A 24,503-nucleotide genomic window follows, 5' to 3' on the forward strand; every position below is an offset into this window, starting at 1 on the left:
TCCAGAGTCTAGTCAAAATTACCTCTTCCCGACGACGAGTTCGGGATCAAGAGGTTCAAGCACAGGGAAGAACTGTCACGTCCCGCAATTTATTATTGGTAAGTGTAGACCAATGTGCATGCCATAAAAGAGCAACACGACGACATAAAACACTCTGTAGATCGGCGAAGGGAACCATGCTAACAGCAGGCTGAAGAAGAGAGGCTGCAGCCTTGGCCGCTATATCGGCCGCCTCGTTTCCACTGATACCAACATGTCCTGGGATCCAGAGGAACGCCACAGGGACGCCCCCCAACTGGAGCAAGTGGAGGCAGTCCTTAATCCGGTGGACCAGAGGGTGGACAGGGTAGAGAGCTTGGAGACTGAGGAGGGAGCTGAGCGAATCTGAGCAAATGATATACTGTATCCGCTGATGGCGACGGATGTATTGGACAGCCTGGAGAACAGCATAAAGCTCTGCAGTATAACCGAACACTGGTCGGGAAGCCGAAATCGATTAGGGGTGTCGCCAACAATATAGGCACTCTCAACACCAAATGATGTTTTTGACCCATCAGTGTAAATAAATATGGCATCCTTCATTTGTGCGCATAGAGCAGCAAATGCCCGACGATAAACAAGAGAAAGGGTACCAGCCTTAGGAAACTGACAAAGGTTACGGAGTAGGCAGGTCCGGGGCTGGAGCCAAGGTGGTACTGTACCCCAAGTTGTCGAGAAAGTCTTAGGAAAGTGGAAAGAAAGAGAACGTAGCAGTTGACGGAAGCGGACTCCCGGTAATAGTAGAGAGGAAGGACCGCCTGCATATCCTAAACCCAAGGAGGCGTCGAAAAAAATGTCATGGGCCGAATTAGCAGGCATGGAAGACAGATGGCTAGCATAAAGACTCAGAAGGACAGCTCGCCGATTAGGCAGCGGAGGTTGAGAAGTCTTAGCATAAAGGCTTTCCACAGGGCTGGTATAAAAAGCTCCAGAAGCTAAACGTAATCCACGTTGGTGGACAGAGTCGAGACGTCGAAGAATAGACGTTGGAGTAGAGGCCTAAATCATGCTTCCATAGTCCAATTTCGAGCGTACTAAGGCGCGATAGAGGCAGAGAAGGAACACTCGGTTCGCTCCCCAGGAGGTACCATTCAGGACACGGAGGGTGTTGAGGGGTCGCAGACAGCGAGCCGAAAGATAGGAAACGTGGGAGGACCAGCACAGTTTTCTGTCAAACATAAGACCCAAGAATTTAGCGACATCCGCGAACGGAAGGTTGACAGGGCCTAGATGTAAGGAAGGCGGGATAAACTCCGTACGACGCCAAAAATTAACACAAACGGTCTTACTAGGAGAAATGGGAAGCCGGTTGCGATGCTCCAAGAGTGGAGTCGATCGATACATCTTTGAAGACGTCGTTCAAGAAGGCTGGTCCGTTGAGAGCTGTAGTAGATCGCAAAATAGTCCACAAAGAGGGAGCCCGTGACATCGGGAAGGATAAATGCATAATTGGATTTACGGCAATGACAAGCAGCACAACACTTAGCACCGACTCCTGGGATACCCCGTTTTCTTGGGAGAAAGTAGTGTTCACCCGCACTTTAAATGTGCGCTCTGCCATAGATTCATGAAGAAAAAGGAGCAGCCGACCTCTAAATCCCCAAGAGAACAGTTTGCGGAGGATGTCTGTCCTCCAACAGGTATCGTATGCTCTCTCCAGATCAAAAAATATTGCTACTGTTTGGCGTTTCATGAGAAAATTGTTCATGATGTAAGTGGAGAGAGGAACAAGATGCTCAACTGCAGAACGATGCTTTCGGAAACCGCATTGGGCAGGTGTTAAAAGACTTCGGGACTACAGCCACCAGCCTAAACGGCAATTCACCATACGCTCCAAAACCTGACAGACATTACTCGTGAGAGATGGGGCGATAGCTAAAGGGCCGGTTGAGCGGCCGCCAGCAGTGCGCCTTGGCGACACAGAAGATGGCCGAGGGAAGTTACCGCCAGGTGGTGCTGTATAGGAGACACGCCGTGGCGGAGAAGGAGAGGAACTGGGTTTATTATTAGACTTCTTGGAAACTGGACGTTGAGATGAGGGAGGAATCGATGGTTGTGAAGTCGGGGTGCATAAAAAATCTTCGCGAGTAGGCCCTTTTTTGAAAGTCCGGTAGTCTGATTTTGGGGCTCGTGATTTAGCAGAACCCGATGAAGGGTGAGCCATAGAGTGAGCAGGTGGTAGTCGGGAGATCGAACGGGTGATCTTTGCGCTGGCCGATCTGACGACTGCTGCACTAATGGTGAGATCATAAGTCTGCGTGGCTGCCTCCTTTGTAGGTAGGCCGAGGAGAGGCAAGGACAGTGCTGTATTTATCTGCATGAGGCACAGTGGGCATTCGACTGGCGAATAATTTTCGAGCAGCAAAGGTCGACACCTTTTCTTTCACTATGATTTCCTGAATGAGCCATTCGTCTTTGAAAATGGGCCAGTCTCTAGAGGAAGCAGCGTGGTCACCCATACAGTTGATGCAACGAGGGGATGGAGGTGGACAAGCACCCTCATGGGCATCCTTGCCACATGCAACGCATTTGGCCGGATTGGAACATGACTGGCTGGTATGATTGAACCACTGAGACCGATAGCAACGCGTAGGGTTTGGGATGTAAGGGCGAACGGGAATTATCTCATAGCCCGGTTTCATGTTCGATGGAAGTTGAACTTTGTCAAATGTCAAGAAGACAGTACGGGTTGGAACGATGCTCTTGTCAACCCTTTTCATGACTCGATGAACAGCCGTTGCGCCCTGGTCAGACAGGTAGTTTTGAATTTCCTCGTCGGACAATCCGTCGAGGGAGCGTGTATAAACGACCCAACGTGATGAATTTAAAGTGCAGTGCGCTTCCACCCGGACAGGAAAGGTGTGTAGCAGTGAAGTATTTAGCAATATTTGTGCATGACTGTTTCTAACAACAAGGTGCCATTTCGTAATCGGGAACAAGACTTTACAGGACCTGAAATTGCATCGACACCTTTCTGAATAATGAAAGGGTTGACTGTGGAGAAGTCTTGACCTTCGTCCGATCGAGAAACAACAAGGAACTGTGGCACTGGTGGAAGAACTGTCCGTGGGTGAGACTCATTTAACTTTCGCTTGTGAGCAGACGTAGTAGATGATGAGGAAACCATTGCGGAAGTATCCCCCACGATTACCGGCGTCTGCGATGGCGCGCTCCTTCCTTGTGGGGGCCCTACCTGAGGGCACTCCCGCCTTAGGTGATTGTTCACACCACAGGTCACACCTCCCGAGAAACGGACGGAGGGACCAATCGGCACTTACGTAGGTCGGCCTTCAGACACGCACAAGAAGGAAAAAGGAGAAAGGGAGGAACAAAGAAAAGGAACAGAAAGAAGAGAGGTCTCAAACGCCGCAGCGGAGAAGAGAGTAAAGAGTAGAGGAAAAGAGAATGACAAAGAAAGGACAGAGACTTGCCAGCAGAGAAAGCGAAGAAGAGAGACTGTTTGACAGTTTCAAGCGTCCGTCTCCGGACGTAGGCACAAAACATACTCCCAGAGGGGGAAAAAGGGAAGGGAAGAGGCGGAGGGGAGGGGGGGGGGAAGATGGGGGATGGGGAAGGATGTGGAAAAGGAAGGTATGCAGCCTGGAAAGGAAAGAGGGTCACACTAGCTCGGGGTTCTGTGCTCGCTACGCACATATCCACGAAAGAGTTGTGGACCCCCTGGGGGGATATTCCTTACTGTCAGGCAACAACTTGTGTAGTGGTGGATCCACCTATTTATCATAGTTCAGGAGATATAATGTCAAACAATGAGATACGTCAAACTGCCGCATCGTCCATGACGTTTACATTTATAACTGCCTTGCTACTGTTCGCAATAGATTTTTCAGACAGTATCCGCATATGCCATTGAATGTACCTACAGAATTATATCACTGTACGAGACAAATTAGGAGATATGACGGCATAAACACTGATAAGAGTGAAAAATTGCAATATTGTGCTTGGCATTTAAATTTATTACTTTCGTGCTACAATCCTATTTACAATAGATTTCTCAGACCTTACCCACATATCCCGTTAAATACACATACAAATTTGTACCTTCTTACCAGGCATAGTTCAGAAGGCGTGACGTCATAAACACGGAGATGCTTGAAAAAATGGCGCATCGTACATGAAGTTTTAATACATTTATTCTTTACTGCTAAGAGATACCTAGACTCGAGTCAATGCAAGGAAATCATAACACCAGGAAGCGCTTTTCACATCTTTCAATTGCAAAGGGCAAACGGTTGTAGGCGGAAGCAATAGTCGTCTGCAGAGCTATGAAGAAGCGTTGCCACAGAGACTTTCACAACATCACCTTTTAGATACAAAAAGCAGCTGCTCCCAAGGTACAAAAACTGTACATTTCTAATAGAACATTAGCAAAATGAATACCTGAGTAACGTTTGGATTATCAGCTGGTAATACATAAAATAACTCGATGCCCCATCTGCAAGAATGAAAGATTATTTTCATAGAATCTTGTGTGTAGAGTGTGCCTACTGAATCCCAACTACACTTTACGGAACAACATTTTCATCACAACAGGTGAAACTATAAAACAATGCGCAATGCATGGGACGATCAAAAAAGTTTCTGTTCGAAGGCCATGCGGTCCAGAAACGGTGATTTGAAGAATTTTTTGATGAAGAGGTATTGAACTTTATTGTCGGTGAAAGCGTCTAATATGCTCCACAGAACAATACTCACAGCTATGAGTTATCCAATGGATGCATAAAAAATTTCATAGATATACTACTCTTCATTGGATACCATGCTCGTCCACAGGAAAAAGCTATTCTGGAATGAGGATGAGGACTTTGATATAAGGTGTACGACAGTGTATGACTCGCAACAGATATCTGGAAATAAAGCGCCACCTTCATTTCAACGATAACACACATCTGAACATAATTCCACGTGACCAAAGGGATAAACTTTTTAAAATTCGTCCGTTGATGGATTTTAACAATTTCACGAAATTTCAAGTTTTTTCCGACACCATGAGCATTGATGAGCAAATGGTACGATATTATGGACACCATTAACTAAAACAGTGCATTCGCGGGAAACCAGGGAGATTTGGATTAAAAAAGTGCGCCATGTACTGTTCTCAAAGCGGTTTCTGTTTCCATACGCGGCCGACCAGTTGTGTTGCATATGATTTTTTTCTGCAGACTGCTGAACTTCACAAAATATATTTTGATAACTTTTTCACGAGCTACCGTTTGATGAAAGAGCTCTCATAAATGGGAATAAGGGCAGCTAGAACTGCCAATATGAACCGAATGAATAACTGTCTAATAGAATCTGAGAACAGCAAGAAGAAGAAACGAAGAGGAGCGTATGACTATAGATTTGACAAGAGTATGGAGATGCAGCAATGTGGAAGGACAAAACTTGTGTAAAACTATTGTCAAACCATGAAACACTGCATCCAGTAAGCCAAGTAAAGAGATGGAGCAAAGCTGAGAACAAGTAAGTGCAAGTTCCGCAGCCAAGAATGATTTCAGAATATAACCATTATACGGGAGGTGTGAAAAAACTGGACTAGAATGTGCATAAATATCGTGTGAGAATTCGAGGCAAGAAATGGTACTTCCAATTGTTCACCAATGCATGAAATGTAGCGTTGGCCAATGCGCACGTCATATACTGCCTCTCGAAAGAAGATATTCCACTGCCTCATTTCAGGAGAATGGTGGAAGGGCGTAGCTTGTTCAGTCATCTCCTGCTTCTGATCCTGAAAGGACAGGATGTCCATCATACCCAAAATAATCCCTTTCACGTGTGCCAATTGAACTCGGGACTTCTTGAAACGGACATGTGATTGACTGCACAACACTGGGGAAACAAAGAAAATGTGCAATTTGCAAGAAAAATGTGAGGAAACAGTGTTCTGTGTGTAATTTGGGACTCCATATTGATTTTTTTGTTGTCTGGCACAAAAAATAAAATAAAATGTGAAAATAGAGTGGCATGTGCCATGATCCCCATTAGGGGATCGATTAAAATAAATCATTTATTTCAAGGTTATTGCATTTTTTTCAATATTTTTTTCCTCATCTCTATGTCAATCGCGGAACACAGAAATAAATGTAGATCGAAGAAAAAAAATTGGTGTCTAATGGGTTAACTGTGCAGACGAGGAAGAGTAGAACTAGAAGGAACAAATGTAAAAAAAAAAGAAAAGAAAACCAATATTAGTTTATTACGAAAGAAATTAACTGTAACTGCGAAGAATTTGAATAAGCATAAACTAATAGTAAGATAAGTCGACTGACCGCGTATGGATATAGGACTCTGAGTGTATGTAGAGCTCTTTAATGAAGACAGGGCAAAGTATACTGACGTAAAGTACAAAAGGAAGAACAAACGAATGGTAAGAATACATTGAAAACTCGTTGTATGAAGATCTGTGGTATGAAGAACTGTCATGAAACGTACTGTAAGGGGAGGATTAAGCTGATGTCGAACTAATAGTACTTAATATAGGTTTGTAGGACTTCAAACCCAGTGTAAATATGAAAAAAACAATTTTAGGTCTTACATCATGTCACTGTAAAACGCTAAAACAACTATACAATCGACTTCTAATCATACTGAAGAGGACCGTAAACACGGTCGAAATGTCTTTCGTATTGTTATTTTAGTTTTTTTATAATAAAGCGGACTTAAACGCATGATAATTTTCTTCAGTGTTTGACAAAGAACTGAATAAGAGCACCTGAAGCTGTGATCCAGCATGGAAAATAGTCCTTTGATTACGATGTTGTGTTATAAAGCTATGAAACGCGAGATTACTACCACATTTATAAAATACAGTTCTCGTTATTTTCCGACCAGGAAATGCTCGTAATAAAACAATTTTACCTAATATAATCTTCTGTTTATTCCCACAACAGGCTACAGCTGTCCACTCACCCCACCGCCGCCTCACACCGAACCCAGGGTTCTCGCTTATCTCTCTCTCACTCACTCACTCTCTCTCTCTCTCTCTCTCTCTCTCTCTCTCTCTCTCTCTCATTCCCTCATTCTGTGTGTGTGAAAGAAATTGGTTGGTGTCACAAAACAGAGCCCGGGAGAAAGGGAAGGTTAATAACCAAAGGCGTTAGTGGAATAATGTTCATTTCTATTCTTAAAGTAGTAGTTCACACAGCTTACACTGCCCGTTCAAAAAGTGCCGAGATTGATTTTATTCCTGGCTTATGTGCGACGTCATCGCAGGAACTACGATGGCAGTTTGAATTAACAGTTGTAAACAGTAGGTGTGAGTTCGATCAATCAGCTGTAAGCAGACAGTATTGCGTTGTGGACGTCCAGGCAAAGTGTGTCGGCGTTGTTGTGTGACAAATCACAATGACATCATCCCTATAAATCAAATGCTCAAGGTATTTTCCATAATGGTGTCAAGAAAAGAACACTGTGTGCAAAATTTGTACCGTATACCTCGACGCGCGAAAAAAAAAACCATGCGTAGACGTTATGGTGTAAAAAAATCATTATTGAATGTCATATTAGCCTCCTCTCTGTTACCACAGATGATGTATCACTTGATCCGATTTGTTCTGAGGCTGCAGTACAAGTGAGGTACCTAGTTGCTTTCACCGCCCTGAATGAAATGCGTAGAGTTGTGTTAAGTTTCCCCAACCAACCGTCTTCTGAAGATGGCCCCTGCGCATAAAACAGCACTTAGGTCGTAGGTCCGTTGACGTTGAGGCTATAATGAAATCTTAGTGAGGAACTGATGTTATGTAAATAACTGGTTCGTTCATTATTTAGAGTTACCACTGGTATTTATTATAATAGAAAATGAGAAACTGCAAGTTACGAATTTTGTACACTGTCTATTCAACAAGTCGTGCGTTTATGAACTCTTCTCGGGCGATCAGCCGAATAGTGGCGTCATCTTGTCGCAACGTACCGATAGTTTCATACCCATCATCCTCAAGCGAGGTGTCGGGATGCTCACTAACTTTCATCTGATATTTTCCCCTTTTTGGGGATGTGTGTTGAGGACTTTGTAGCCTTTTGGTTTTTACTCTACGTGTCTTCGTGTGTGTGTGATTTTCTTTTTCTATGATTTTTAAATGCCTGTGTAACGTGATGAATGTTCTGTGTGTGTCTGGTACTTACCAGAGGTTGGCGAGGTGATTGATTTTAGGGGGAAGGGAACAGGATTAGGAATTGGAGATAGGAATTTTCCATTTAACTTAGTCGTCTAAGATAGACATCGGGCATTTGTGCGTATCGCGGGACATGTCATACCGACCTAGAGAGCGGATGAGGTCATTTACAGATCTGAAAGAGCTCTCATAGAAGGCCCTTGCCAGTTATTGGAAACGCTCTTTCAGGAGGGTAATTTCAGCAGCGGTGTGCAGATCATCTGTGGGGAATCCCAGAGGTAAAGCGCTCCTCAAGCTGCGGTTCTGCGGCCTCTGAAGTTTTCCAGATGCTGCTTCGCCGCATATCCCCAGACAGGACATGCGTACTCCATTACCCGACGTATAAGTGCCTGGTAGACATTTATTCCTACAGAGCAGGGAAGGGAAGGGAACTGGTTGTGTTAAGGATTTGGTATAGGATGGTCATTCTGGCACAGACCTTCCTGTAGACCTCGTCTATGTGGGGCTTCCATGTTAGACGAGAGTCTAAGGTTACACCGAGATACTTGGCGTTTCTGTGTCAGGGGTGCTGGGTTCTATTTAGGTGAATGTGGAACGGGGGCGTTGAGTAGGTCCGCGCCTTCCGAGCCTCCAGGTGATCGGCATAGCCTGCGTCTTCTCAGAGTTGATGGTGATGCTCCAGCGACGGGCCCAAGTTTCAATGTCATCTAAAAACCTTTGTAGCCTACGGAAGACCAGGTCCATGTACGCATTTCGTGTGTAGAAGGCTGTGTTGTCTGTATATTGTGCGGTGTGCACTGGGGGGCCCGTTGGTGTGTCTGCAGTGTACAAACTGTGCAATACTGGGCCCCATCCAAACACGGATACACCTTTTGGTGGAGGTGGCAGTTTCTACTTTAAAAGAGAAGGATCTATCCTTGAGATAGCTTTTAATTTGCTTAACTATGCTCCCAGAGAACCCATGTGCGTGTAACTTATAGTGTAACCCTCTATGCTATACTGAGTCAAAGGCTTTGGCTAGTAGCACATTCCGCCGTAGCCTCTGTGGTTGAAGCCCTCTGCGGCTAATTCAACCTCTCTCTCGATCTATTGAGGGGCAGAGTGGTTCTGCCGGAATCCGGATTGGAAGACTGGCTTAAGTAGCTCTCTGGTAATATGTTCCTGTATGGGTATTAGCAGGAGGCGCTCATACATCTTGCTGAGTGTTGGCAACATGCTAATCAGCCTGTAGTGCTTCGGAATAGTGTGTTTATCCCGGGTTCGTGTATCGCGACCACTTCAGTGTGTTTCCAGCAAGCTGGAAACTCACCGGAACGTGTGATCTCGTTGACGTTCGAAAGGTGTGTGATCGCCGAGAGTGGGAGATTTTTAACTTACTGGTTGGCGATGCTGTCATATCTTGGCGCCTTTTTGTCAAAAATGGCTCGGAGCACTACGGGACTAAACTTCTGAGGTAATCAGTCCCCTAGAACTTAGAACTACTTAAACGTAACTAACCTAAGGACATCACATACATCCATGCCCGAGGCAGGATTGGCACCTGCGACCGTAGCGGTCCCGCGGTTCCAGACTGTAGCGCCTAGAACCGCTCGGCCACCACAGCCGCGCCTTTTTTTGTCGGTAGGGACCTAATTAGTTTTGCCACGTTTTCGGGTGCGAAAAGTGGGAGTTCGTCTTCTGGGTCTTCCTCAGCATTGAGGAAGACATCCAGCTGACGATGAACAACATCTTCATGCTCATCATCTTGGGGTTCTGCCGCCTGGAATTTCTTCTCGAAAGCATCGGCGAGGGCGTTGGCCTGTTAAGCATGGCTATAGACAATCCCCGGTCGCCGTGCAGGGGTGGTATCCTAGCACGTCTTTTGGTGAATTGTCTGGTAGCTTGCCAGATGGTGTAATCGTCTATTTGAGGGCTGAGAGGTGGTTTTGCCATTTCTGGTTTCTATGCTCATTGAGCGCTGCCTTGAGCTGTCTCTGTAGATGATTGAGCGGTCTCCTGATCTCTGGTGATCTTCCACTCCTTTGCTACTCTACTTTTGTGTCGAATTTGAGGTAACATGTTTTTCGGGAGTTGTATATGTGGGGAGGGGGGGAGGGGCGGGGGTGGCCTCCTCCACTACCTGCAAGATCGCACCTGCAGGCGTAGCGATATCCGAGGTGATAGTTTCTCGGTATCGCTCCCAGTCTGTGCGTTTGTAGGACGCCTGGTACCGCGGTAGAGCTACCCATTCTCCCACGTCGACCTCAAAGATGACAGGATTGTGGTAGGAAGACTTTCTATTAACCGTCCTCACAGCCACGAACCCTGTGATCCACCTAATGAGAGCTATATCTAATACGTCGAGCCTACCAAAAGGCTACAAACTCCTCAACACACTTCCTCAAAGAGGGGAAAATATCAGATGAGAGAGAGAGAGAGAGAGAGAGAGAGAGAGAGAGAGAGAGAGTGAGACCTCGCTTGAGGATGATGGGTACGAAACTCATCGAAACTTTGTGACAAGACGACACCAGCATTCGGCTTTTCACCCGAGAAGGTTTCATCAATGGAATACGGCGAGAGAGCCTGCAATCGCAATTATGTCACCTCTACAGTGAGGATACCCAGCGCAGCTACAAGATGTTGCAGAAACTGCGAATCGAGAAAAGGAAGTTTCTCAGCAGGTTGGCCTTCTTGCTAAGGTGTCGGGATAAGGACGTGATGCCGCAGATTCCTATCTTACAGCATCCCATCAACACAGCCAAGACAAGACGCATATTACGACGGGCCAGTTCAGTATTGGTACGCGAGCGCATCCGTATTACTAGAATGGAACTCTGCAAGAACGCGAGGAATTTGCTCTCTCACTACTCATATCTGGCTTCCTTCCTGCCAGCGCATACCTAGGAGTGGCTAGATGTAACACTTGCGCAATTCGGGAGCTCCACAAAACGAAAACCAGCAAGAAACAATGCGCCACGTTTCTCCTACTTCAAGGGGCTCGGCAGCAGGAAGACAAATCTACTAAGACCGTCATCAACCTGACTGAGAGAGAACTAGATGAACCAACAATCTCCGTGCTGTCGAAAGAACTGAACTTTGCTCCAGTTCCTAGAACGTTACCAAAACGTGACATCATCAGCAACGTCGAGCAAGCCATTTGTGGGCTCCCGCTGAAGAAGTGAGGAGGGAGACTTGAAGAATACTCGACAAAGAACAACATTTCGGCAACAGAACGCAAGGCGTGCAGGCCCTCCGTGACGACAAAGAAATAGTGGTCTTAGCAGTAGATAAAGGCAATGCATCTGTACTATTCAAGACAGAAGATCACTGGCAAAAGGTCGAGACTTTGATGCAAGGCCCTGCATACAAACGAGTGAGGAAAGACGCGACTACTGCAGTCACACGTAAGACCATAGATCTTCTCAGCAGCTCGGGACTAGACGTGAACACCATCAGAAGGCTTTACCCCAGGACACCGGAGCTTCCACGACTATATGGCCTCCCGAAGATCCATAAGGAGAATGTTCCACTACATTCGATACTAAACACCACAAATTCACCAACTTACGGGGTACCCAAACATGTAGCACAACTAATAAAACCACTTGTAGGTCACTGCCCACACCACATCAAGAACTCGACAGAATTAATTAAGGTTCTCCAAGAGCTGTGCGCAGAGGAGAAGGACGTACGAGTCAGCTTTGATGCTACGTCCCTTTTCACTCGCGTGCCGCTGGACGATTCCTTAGCGATTCGCGAGGGGTCCGCAGCTCGTGGTCCTGCGGTAGCGTTCTCGCTTCCCACGCCCGGGTTCACGGGTTCGATTCCCGGCGGGGTCAGGGATTTTCTCTGCCTCGTGATGACTGGGTGTTGTGTGCTGTCCTTAGGTTAGTTAGTTTAACTAGTTCTAGGGGACTGATGACCATAGATGTTAAGTCCCATAGTGCTCAGAGCCATTTGAACCATTCGCGAGGGACACTTCGATGAGGACGCAATCAGACTTTTCCGTCATGTGCTAACAACCACCTATTTCAAATGTGGTGGGAAATTCTATGAAAAAATAGAAGGGGTTGCCACGGGATCCCCCTTAGTTCCGAGTATTGCCAACCTTTTAAACCTTTTACATGGGGCACTTTCAACATGTGGCACTGGATACCTCCCGCCGAAAACCAAAGGCGTTCTGTGAATACGTTGACGACACTTTTGTGATGTGGCCACATGGCAAGGAAAACCTACAGGAGTTTCTACGTCATCTCAGTGGCATACATGGAAATATAAAGTTCACCATGGAAGTACAAGAGAACGGATGCCTACTCTACACTTTAATCAAGAGGAATCCGGACGGTGCGTTGGGACACTGGATCTACAGGAAAAAAGACGCACACGGGCCTTTATCTTAATGCTCGGAGTTGCCGCCATCCAAAACAACGCAATTCGGCGCTAAACACGTTGGTGCATAGAGCCAGGTCCATCTGCGACAGGGGAAGTTTGCTAGATGAGTTGCAGCAACTTCAGGGAACGTTCCGAAAACACGGCTACAGCGATTCGCAGGTAAGACGTGCGTTACCGAGAGATAAGAAGCGGGAGGACAAGCCAGAAGAGACGAGACAAACAGTGCGGTGTTCCTGCTCTGTGTTGAACTGCCATCAGCCAAAGTCGCAAGAATACTGAAAAAGCGCTGTATATGAGCCCTCTTCCACGCAACGCGAAACTAAAGGACATACCTGGCTCGACCAAAGAACCTTTAGGATTACAGACCCCGGGCATCTACGGTATCGATTGTGAATGTGGAAGGTGGCACATCGGACAAACACAACGGTGTATATCGCAGCGCTGTACGGAGCACATCAGAAACGTGCGCTTAGGACAAATAAGCAAGTCCGCGGTATCAGACATAGTGTTAACGAGGGGTCTAACATTCTGCGTGGTGTCTGTTTGTTCTAAGTCGTGTCTCCCCACCACTTTCGCGCAACGACGCTCTGAGCATGTTTTTTAGGGAATTGACTAGTTTGAACCTGGGACCTGTTGCTGGTAAGGAGATGCCAGACCACACATGACATGTAGAGTTCAGAAGAGTTCAATGAGGCTAGCGATGATATAATCAAATACTTAATGATTTCAGCGTCAGCTCCACTGCACTCCCTGTAAAAAAACTTAATACTAACTAAATTTAGTGGAAGGGGTTCAAGGCTTTCCTATTTTTAGTTAGCTGGTAAAATAACGTCGAAAAAGCAGTTAAGTTTACCATTGGAAATTTTATTCTACTCACAAAACATTGTTTATAAATTGCACTATTGATAAAAGGAAATATTTTAATACAGGATGATAAAAACCAACTGCGTTCATCAAAAATGTGAACGAATATTCCCTGAATGGGTTTCCAAGTTCTAGAATGGATCGAAGGATGACCTATGCCGCATCACATCTGTAATATAGATTTAAGTTAAGTTTCATAAAAGGGAAAACTATCAAAATGGTCTACAGTGACCCTCAATTATCTTTAATTACTTATTTGACTTGTCGTAAATTACAGTGGCTGATGTGGCTTCTCAATAATTATATAACAGAAAAATCATCGCGTTTCAGATTTTAACTTACGTAGCAAATGTGAATACCATGAGCTTTAATTGACGATTGACACTAGTATTACGCAAAAAGGGGGTGTAACAGATGAGACTTCTGCAGTTCTGAGTGAAGCTTTATGCACTGTTATGCGGCATCGTGTGCGTTCATTACCTTGTCGTTGATAAGGCAGAGTCAGGGGGCGGCGGACGGCACAGCTCCACGCACCTCGCCGTCTCGGAAGCAACTCTCCCCTAACTTCTCCTTACTACAATTTACCGAAGTTGGTTTTTAAAAAAAGCTATATGGCTGTGTTTTCAACTGACCAATCAGGGTCTCAATGTTAACCTTAAGCTCCACCTACAAAAATTCTGTATATCCAATGAGAAACGTTATACTTTTCGTGGTGGGGCAATGTTTTTAACGTTTGCAACGTAACAGAGACGCGAAAAAGTCTCACGCTAAAACTTTCAGCTGGTGTGGCCCTTTTTGTGTTATCGTAAGATCTATACTGTTCTGGAGGGCTCTATCTTTTAATATGGGCTGGGGGGTGGTTCTGGCGGTCAGCTGTCGACGTGGGTGTCCGTCCCTTATTGTAGGGCCTCCTAGCCTACACGATTCTGCTCTCTGCTTCGTTTCTCCCCGCGGAACTGCGTCTGTTTCACGGTGGGAAGGTATGACATGCACTTAGGCGTTCTTGTGTTAGTCTGTGGTATTCCATTTGCTCACTCGTTGATCGTATTACTTTGGTTAATTTAATGTCAGGATTTATTTGGAGCTATGTGAAATTCTGACGGATTTGCTATCATGTCAAGGTTTTGATGGAAGGTGTTGGATTTCCCTGACACCTTACAGTGGCACACTTTCAACTTTGAATAAACGAAGAACATATGGAGTGCCAACGGATTATGGGACTCGGTCTTTAAGGAGCCAGTGGAAATACGTCTCCACAACAACCTGGTCAACTGGGATAGCGCATTTTTACTTAGCGCAGCATTAGATTCCGCAGTTGAGAGGATGCGCAGCAACGCTCCGTTCTGAAGGTGGTGGCGTCCGCGGACAGAATGGACAGCGATCAGGGCTCGACGCCCGCACCAGAGGCGCGCCATGGTCCCCCACCACCGGCCACTCCGTAATCCCCCACTACTGCTACCCCGTTCGGCAACCGTTTCCAGAGGCGCATGATCGGTCCCCCCTGCAGAAGAGGACAACGGTAAAGTAACTATGTACATATGTGCAGCACAGCATTCCGACTCTCTTGCTGAGTGGCAGTCAAGCGTGGAGTGTCGGTTCTGATTACTCGCGCACATACAGCCATAGGCTCCCATTTGGACTGGAGTAAAACCAGGAGTGTCTAACAGCTTTGTTTTATTAAAACATTGACGGGCACAAGCAACGAGGGCTCGCAGCGTAGCGAAACGGCCCTTGGAAATTTTAGCGTGGCGTCGCCTGACAGCAGAATTGTCGTGTCGTCTCGGCAAAGCGGAATGTCGAGCTTGGGTGGTGCCTTGGGGTCGCGGCGGCCTCATTCCGTTGACGACACGAGACGCGTCCTCTTGTTGCCGCGGACAGCGCCGCCTGCCTTTTCGAGCATGTCGGCTGCCGCAGAGGGAGGCTCTACTCCCCTCCCAAACGTAGGGAAAAAGTGGGCCAGGACCTGGAAGCCGGTCGTGAAACCAAAGAGAAGGGTTCCCACCGCCGTCCAGAGCTCCGCGTCTACCATCGTTATGTTAGCGCCAGCAATAGAAGTGGGAATCCTAGGGTGCCAATGATGGTTGCATCTGGAACTCTCCTGGCAGCAGCCCCCAATTTAGCTCCAGACATTGTGACGTCCACACATAATGAAACTACACAGACAACACAAACAAATAACTACATTGTCAGTATTTGCGATCTCCTCCCTCCCCTCTCCTGAGCCTGTTCCGCTTGCCAACGCGAAAACCCGACTCGCCCAACACATCCTCAACCTAAATGATCAGTAGAAGTGCCGCCAACCGACCAAAATCCTCCCCAAACCCACAACTGCGACCCAACCCCCCACCCGATCCGAATTCCTTAAATCCCCCATTGAAGTTCACGTCCACGAAGCAGCGGCGACAAAAGAAGGACTGCAAGGATTGGCACAAGAAGTGCAGGAATCCCCCCCCCCCCCCACAACCACAACCCAAAAACCCAAATCGCCCAACTACCCCTGAGGAGCCCGCAGTTACTGAGCCACCGGCAGCACTTGTTGTCGTCCTGGAAGGGAGCCAGGGGTGGGGGGGGGGGGGGACATTATCATAATCACACTACACAAACACCATAAAAAAGGCCCTCACTGACCAAGATATACCACACTACACGTTCTCCACCACCAAAGACAAGAAACAGAATCATCGTTACTAGGGACCTTCCCAGACGGCTCCCCCACAAGCAGTCGAGACAGATCTGATTGCCCAGGGATTTTTTTGTAAAAACCGTTCAGCAGATGGGCAAAAATGGTGATCTTTCAGCACAGCATGATATTCAAATTTTACACAACGACTCAAGCTTAGCACAATAGGCTGTGGGGTGGTAGGACTGGAGCAAGGGGCACATCAGGCAATCACCATCGATAGTTGCACTTAGCATTTAATTGGTACATTTAAACAAGAAAAATAACAAATCGAACCATCAACACATTTTTAAAATTACCATTTAGGTGAGAGTAAATTACTTCAAAATTGAAACATTCTTTAACCACAGCACTTATGGCCTATTACACATTTAGTGAAATGAGTTAAAAATTATTTACTCAAAAACTATGATCAACCTGAAGAACAATTTACTAAAATTTAACGAAGATTTGTAGTCTTTATTTACTGCTGTGATTGATATTACCAAAGTAATTCAGAGTTCAGGCAACAACAAATCAGATACCATTGCACACAACCACATTACTTAAATGGTAGGCACCCTACAATGTAGGATATAAAATATAAAATTTCACGTGACCAAGCGGCCTCGTGGGATCCAACAACTCCGCCCAGAAGCGGACGCCCGCCCACTCAACTGTTTCCAACACAGGCTCGGCGTGGACCCCCAAACGAGAGCAGCAACGGTCACGAATAGGCACGAAAAATCCCAGAACTAGTGGGTATCTATAACAGACTGACATCTGCCTTAAATAACTAGAAATATAATAATTCATTACAGCACATCTTCTGTAGAATTAATCAACCTGATAATGAAGATCAGCTAAGCAGTACAAATCTATCATCTTACGTGCGTAAGGCCAATTATACATTAAGCCGCCAGCGAACTAGATACACGGTCAGCCAGCACGCTTGGGCAAAGGGGGCGGAAAATACACAACAGCACAAGCAGGACGCAAGCACCGCTACCAAGACAAACAGAAGAAGTCCCGATAAAACGAAATCAAGTACAAGTAACTAGAGTGCAGGCTAACGGTATATCATTCTGTCCGATATACACCAAAACAGGTGTTCTGGCAGTCCCTGTCACAACGGAGCCGTTCCACCACAAGAACAAGGTGGTTTAATGCTTCAGGTGTCAGGGACTGGATCACATAGCTGCCCCTTGCCAGATGCCCGTGCGCTGCAGAAAATGCGCCGAATCCCGTGACACCAAGACTTGCACAATGAAACACATGAACCCACAGATAAGGTGCGCGTTGTGTGGGAAAAACCACATGGCAGGATACCTAGGCTGTTAGGTCCACGTCAAACACACATGGAAGGTAAAGGTGCGAAGGCCGCCCTCCACACGAAAACGAAACACCACCACGCCATCAAACTACACAGAAAGACAAAACAGAACAATACACACAGACAAAACTTGGCTAAAGGCAACATACGCAGAAGTGAGTTCTCCACTAAAAAGCCACGGTAACGTCGAGAAATCGACGCAAGCCCAGTCACCACAACACCAGACACACATGCAAGAGCGATACCGGGAGAAACACAACAACGACCAGGTCGACCAAGACTGAGGAAGTTCTAGGGAACCCCACACAGAATCCACCCCCTCGGATCAGTTGTTAGGTATTATGGTCCAGACCATGAACGTCTTCATGGAAAGGATGAAGGAATTCAGGGAGGCCCAGAGGCAGAACACTCAGCTCCTCGTTGCCCTTCAGGCAGCAGTCCAGCAGTCGCTCCCCTCTGCGACTTCCTAAGTAGTTTTAAAGCCCCCTCATGGGTAGACGACCAAATAACCATGGCCTGACAATGTGCGTCCTTAACGCAGATGGCATTGTTAATCAAGTGGTCGAGTACAGAGAACTCATCAAGGAGTTCCCCATCGAAAGATATATGATGGAGGAAACCCATCTAAAACCGGGAATAAAAGCGACAGTTCCCAACCACATTAGCTATCGAAAAGACGGCCCACCCCAAGGCGAAGGAGTGGCCGTATACATAAAATAAGGGATCTCTCACCACCAGGTATACTTACCAGCTACCAATAAAATCGAAGCAGTGGCGGTGGAAGTAACCACTGCCACCAGAGCCCTAACAATTGTTGCAATCTACCGACCCCCACAAGACGAGATAGACGAGGAGGGACACATAGCTGCTCTAGGACAAATTCAAGGCCAACTCCTAATTGAAGGCGACTTCGATGCTAAACACCCCGACTGGAACTCTAGAGTAACCTCCAGAGCAGACGCCAAACTGCAACAACTAACGCTTGACCACCACTTCGAAACATGGGGTCTTGTCGAGTCCACACATTTTCCAAAAAATGCAGACAGGCCTGACGTGTTAGAAATAGCCCTCAGTAGAAGGATCACGACGTTTGTGGCCTCAAGGACAATCAACAGAATGTCCTCCGACCACAGACCAATGGGTACCACTCCCACAGTACCAGACGTCTTACAAAGGTACGGACTGGGAGCCATACCGAGAAACTGTCGCCTCTGATATCGCTCGCGCTCCGCCACCTACTGCCGAAACAGTAGAATAAGCGCTACAAGACTTAACAGGTACTATCTTGCAGGCAGAGGAAGAAGCCACTCCCCCACAAATGGACGGCCCGCCCCGCAAGTACAACTCTCGGAACATTTGCTAGCCCAAATCCGACACAAGAATGGAGTGGCACAAGAGTGGAAGATCACCAGAAATCAGGCCACCAGGAGGCTGCTCAATCGTCTGCAGAGAAAGCTGATGGTAACGCTCAATGAGCACGGAAACAAGCAATGGCGAAACCACCTCACAGCTCTTAAAGTAGACGATCACACACTTTGGCAAGCAACCAAGCAATACACCAAATGACGCGCTAGGATGCCGCCACTGCACGGCGAGCGGGGTCTGGCCTACAGCCACGCTGAAAAGGCCAACGCCCTCGTCGACTCCTTCAAGAAGCTGTTCCAAGTGGCAGAACCCCAGGATGATGAACATGAGGAGGTAGTCCGTCGTCAGCTGGCTGCCTTCCTTAATGCTGCATATGACCCAGAGGACGAACCCCCACTTTTCGCCCCCGAAGACGTGACAAAAGTAATTAGGACCCTCCCTACAAGAAAGGCATCAGGACACGACAGTGTTACCAACCAGCTAGTTAAAAACTTCCCACCCTCGGCTATCGAACACCTCGCGAACGTCTTCAATGAGAATACTCGCACCTGCGAGTTCCCACCTTACTGGAAACATGCGTAAATGGTCGCGATGCACAAACCGGGGAAAGACACTTTATTCCCGCAGCACTACAGGCCGATTAGCCTGTTGCCAACTATCAGCAAGATCTCTGAGCGCCTCCTGCTAATACGAGATCACATCACCAACGAGCGACTTGTGCCGGATATCCAATTCGGATTCTGACAGAAGCACTCCTCCCCGCAACAGATCATGAGACTGGTGGAAGCAGGGCTTCACCCACAGAGGCTACTATGGGATAGTGCCACCTAATGCAGCTAAAACCTTCGACTCAGTATGGCATAAAGTGTTACTATACAACTTATACACACAGAGTCAAGATAATCCGAAGCTATCTCACGAACAGAACATTTTCTGTCAAAGTAGAAACAGCCACCTCCACCAAAAGGCTTATTCCTGCTGGGGTACCACAGGGCTCTGTCCTGGGGCCCTTTTTGTACAGTCTGTACACTGTGGACACCCCCACAGCCCTCCTGGTGCACACTGCACAGTATGCTGACGACACAGCCTTTTACACTCGTAATGCGAATAAGGACCTGATCATACGTAGGCTATAAAGGGTTTTAGACGACACAGAAACATGGGCCCGTCGCTGACGCATCACCATCAGCCCTGAAAAGACACAGGCTATGCTAATCACTCGGAGGCTCGGAAGATGCGGACCCCGTTAGCGCCCCCCCCCCCCCTTTCACTTACATGGATTGAGACTCCCCTGGCGCAGATCCACCAAGTATCTCAGCTTAACCTTGAATTCGAGACTAACGTGGAAGCCCCACATAGACGAGGTCCATGGGAAGGTCTGTGCCAGAATGTCCATCCTACACCCAATCCTCAACACAACCAGCTCCCTGTCCTGCTTGATAGGAATGAATGTATACAACTCATACGTCCAATAATGGCATATGCGTGTCCTGCATGTGGGTGCGCACGAAGCAGCACCTGGAGAAGCTCTGGAGGCAGCCGAACCACGCCCTCAGGACGGCTCTACATCTACCTCATGGGTTTCCAGCAGACGGCTGGCACGCCGCTGCTGAAATCCCATCCTCAAAGAAAGATTCCTAGATCTGGCAAGGACTTTCTATGAGAGCTCTTCCAGATGTGGAAATAACCTCATCGAGTCCTTTGGTCAGTACGACATGTCCCGCAATAGGCACAAACGCCCTAGGACGATCTTCGACGTCTAAGTTGAAGATAAAAATCCCAAAATCTCTGAGTCCTAATACCAATCCTTCGTCATTAAAATACCAACATATCACCAACCTCAGGTAAGCCACAACCAGAACACCATCACAATACACAGACATCCAAAACTATCCAAGATAGTCACACACACACACACACACACACTAACAAGCATACAATGTGGAGTAAAAGCCAACAGGCTACGAAATCCTCCATACATTTCCCCAAGAAGGTGAAAGTAAAAGGTGAGAGAGAGAGCATTCCAACACCTCGCTTGAGGACGATGGGTACGAAACTCATCGAAACGTTGCGATAACACGAGCAAGTCGTACGTTGCTAATAAAATCGTAAACTCTCTGTCTTAACATAAGTAACTGATTACTCTTTACTGATTATTAAACTGATCTATACATAACATGTCTGTGGAAAACTGAAATATGACCGACCGCAGGAGCCAACGGTTCTATGCCCCACGGTTGCCGTTCCAATCTGATTAGACAGCACGAACCACTTGCATCACCTGCGCAGTTTAGGCGGCTCCAAAGATAACCGAAGAGCTTCTTCTGGTTTTTCGCTTAGCTTTTGTTTTTGGTTTTATTTGTTACGAGTTTCGAAGTTTATGGGGGATAGCTTGTTATGTAGAGATACCTATATTTGAATGTCAAGGAAATTTCATGCATAGTTAATAAAATATTAATGATAGAAAGTTATCGTTTTGGCACGCAGCGTTCTAACACAGCAACGAATCACAGTGAAAGACTACAATATAGGCTGTCTTTCCCACAGGAAGAGTACCACCTTGTACTGCTGCCTAATTCCACTTTTTTATCGTATGATAGGCATATTGCTGACATCCTCGCTGTTCTGAGGAAAGAATCTTGAAGATTTAGCTGAGGCAAGAAGCACCAGACATTCCCTTCCTTCTGAGAGTTTCAAATATTATAATACCGTCCAAGACCATGATCAGTTTGGAGATAGGTGACCTTCATAAATTTCGATTAGAGTTAAAAGCAAGTATTTCCCAACAGCTGTGCTATTTCATGAATCTGATATTTGTGTATTAAATTTTGAAATATAAATTTGTTTATGTTTGTTCGTTTCAATATTACAAGAAAATTTTCAATAGTGCTTTGTCACCACATATGAGTAATTGTTATATTAATGATCTTGTAATAAAGAAAAACTACATGTTACTCTCAATAAATATCTATAACCTTACACCCTGAGTTATTAAAACTTGCATACGTCTCCTAATAGTAATCAAACCTCATTATTCGAATATCATAAATCAGTTAACACACTCCTGGAAATGGAAAAAAGAACACATTGACACCGGTGTGTCAGACCCACCATACTTGCTCCGGACACTGCGAGAGGGCTGTACAAGCAATGATCACACGCACGGCACAGCGGACACACCAGGAACCGCGGTGTTGGCCGTCGAATGGCGCTAGCTGCGCAGCATTTGTGCACCGCCGCCGTCAGTGTCAGCCCGTTTGCCGTGGCATACGGAGCTCCATCGCAGTCTTTAACACTGGTAGCATGCCGCGACAGCGTGGACGTGAACCGTATGTGCAGTTGACGGACTTTGAGCGAGGGCGTATAGTGGGCATGCGGGAGGCCGGGTGGACGTACCGCCGAATTGCTCAACACGTGGGGCGTGAGGTCTCCACAGTACATCGATGTTGTCGCCAGTGGTCGGCGGAAGATGCACGTGCCCGTCGACCTGGGACCGGACCGCAGCGACGCACGGATGCACGCCAAGACCGTAGGATCCTACGCAGTGCCGTAGGGGACCGCACCGCCACTTCCCAGCAAATTAGGGACACTGTTGCTCCTGGGGTATCGGCGAGGACCATTCGCAACCGTCTCCATGAAGCTGGGCTACGGTCCCGCACACCGTTAGGCCGTCTTCCGCTCACGCCCCAACATCGTGCAGCCCGCCTCCAGTGGTGTCGCGACAGGCGTGAATGGAGGGACGAATGGAGACGTGTCGTCTTCAGCGATGAGAGTCGCTTCTGCCTTGGTGCCAATGATGGTCGTATGCGTGTTTGGCGCCGTGCAGGTGAGCGCCACAATCAGGACTGCATACGACCGAGACACACAGGGCCAACACCCGGCATCATGGTGTGGGGAGCGATCTCCTACACTGGCCGTACACCACTGGTGATCGTCGAGGGGACACTGAATAGTGCACGGTACATCCAAACCGTCATCGAACCCATCGTTCTACCATTCCTAGACCGGCAAGGGAACTTGCTGTTCCAATAGGACAATGCACGTCCGCATGTATCCCGTGCCACCCAACGTGCTCTAGAAGGTGTAAGTCAACTACCCTGGCCAGCAAGATCTCCGGATCTGTCCCCCATTGAGCATGTTTGGGACTGGATGAAGCGTCGTCTCACGCGGTCTGCACGTCCAGCACGAACGCTGGTCCAACTGAGGCGCCAGGTGGAAATGGCATGGCAAGCCGTTCCACAGGACTACATCCAGCATCTCTACGATCGTCTCCATGGGAGAATAGCAGCCTGCATTGCTGCGAAAGGTGGATATACACTGTACTAGTGCCGACATTGTGCATGCTCTGTTGCCTGTGTCTATGTGCCTGTGGTTCTGTCAGTGTGATCATGTGATGTATGTGACCCCAGGAATGTGTCAATAAAGTTTCCCCTTCCTGGGACAATGAATTCACGGTGTTCTTATTTCAATTTCCAGGAGTGTATAAGTTTTGCTGTTTGAATTATTCTGCTGTCATAAGTTGTTTGCAGTCTTCCGTTAACCTACTATTTCATTTACTTATTTGTAGTTTCTCGTAGAAACGTGCTTCAGCAATTCATTAGATGTTATGGAAACCTATTAGACAAGACGTTTAAAAAGAATTATACTCCTATCGGCGCTCTGCTGTTCTTTGAGCTTTTATATATATATTAAAAAAGAGAAACACTTGCTTTATTCACATGTCTTTACATACATACCCCAACTTTCATTTCATATTGGAACATTGCCGTCCGCTGCATATCTTAACAATTTTCTGCGTCATATGGACGTTCACTTTATTGAGTAAATGTATACAAAAAGGAAACCAACATCTTTATACACATTTCAGATGGACATGAAGACGAAGGACCACCTTGCACTCACTCAGAGACGGGAAACAGACACAACTTGTTACAGTAACAGGCGTGATTCTGTTGACTGATGTGTTATCTTACACTGCGTGACTTCAGATTTTCCCGACTGGCTCTTGGTTCAATAGCTGTCAATCCATACTCCCGTCTCCAACGTCAGCAAACATGACCGGTACAAAGCTACAAATATCACAACGCCTGCCGTCACTTGACTGAAATTCAATACGTGTACGCTTCTTTTCTGGAAAATGTCACCGCGGTTGACGATAACAAATGTTCTTAGTACGAATCTACCATCAAACAACACACTGTAGAATTTCACTTGAGGAGTCAGCGTTTTGACATCTACATGTACATGGATACCCTGCAAATCACATTTAAGTGCCTGGCAGAGGGTTTATCGAACCACCTTCACAATTCTCTATTATTCCAATCTCGTACAACACTTGGAAAGAATGAACACCTATATCTTTCCGTACGAGCTCTGATTTCCCTTATTTTATCTTGGTGTTCGTTCCTCCATATGTAAGTCGGTGTCAAAAAAATATTTTCGCATTCGGAGGAGAAAGTTGGTGATTGGAATTTCGTGAGAAGATTCTGTCGCAACGAAAAACGCCTTTATTTTAATGACGTCCATCCCAAATCCTGTATCATTTCTGTGACACTCTCTCCCATATTCCACGATGATACAAAACGTGCTGCCTTTCTTTGAACTTTTTCGATATACTCTGTCAGTCCTATCTGGTAAGGATCCCACACCGCGCAGCAGTATTCTAAAAGAGGACGGACAAGCGTAGTATAGGCAGTCCCCTTAGTAGGTCTGCTACATTTGCTAAGTATCCTGACAATAA

This window comes from Schistocerca nitens, chromosome 6, assembly GCF_023898315.1.
Source record: "Schistocerca nitens isolate TAMUIC-IGC-003100 chromosome 6, iqSchNite1.1, whole genome shotgun sequence".
NCBI lineage: Eukaryota > Metazoa > Arthropoda > Insecta > Orthoptera > Acrididae > Schistocerca > Schistocerca nitens.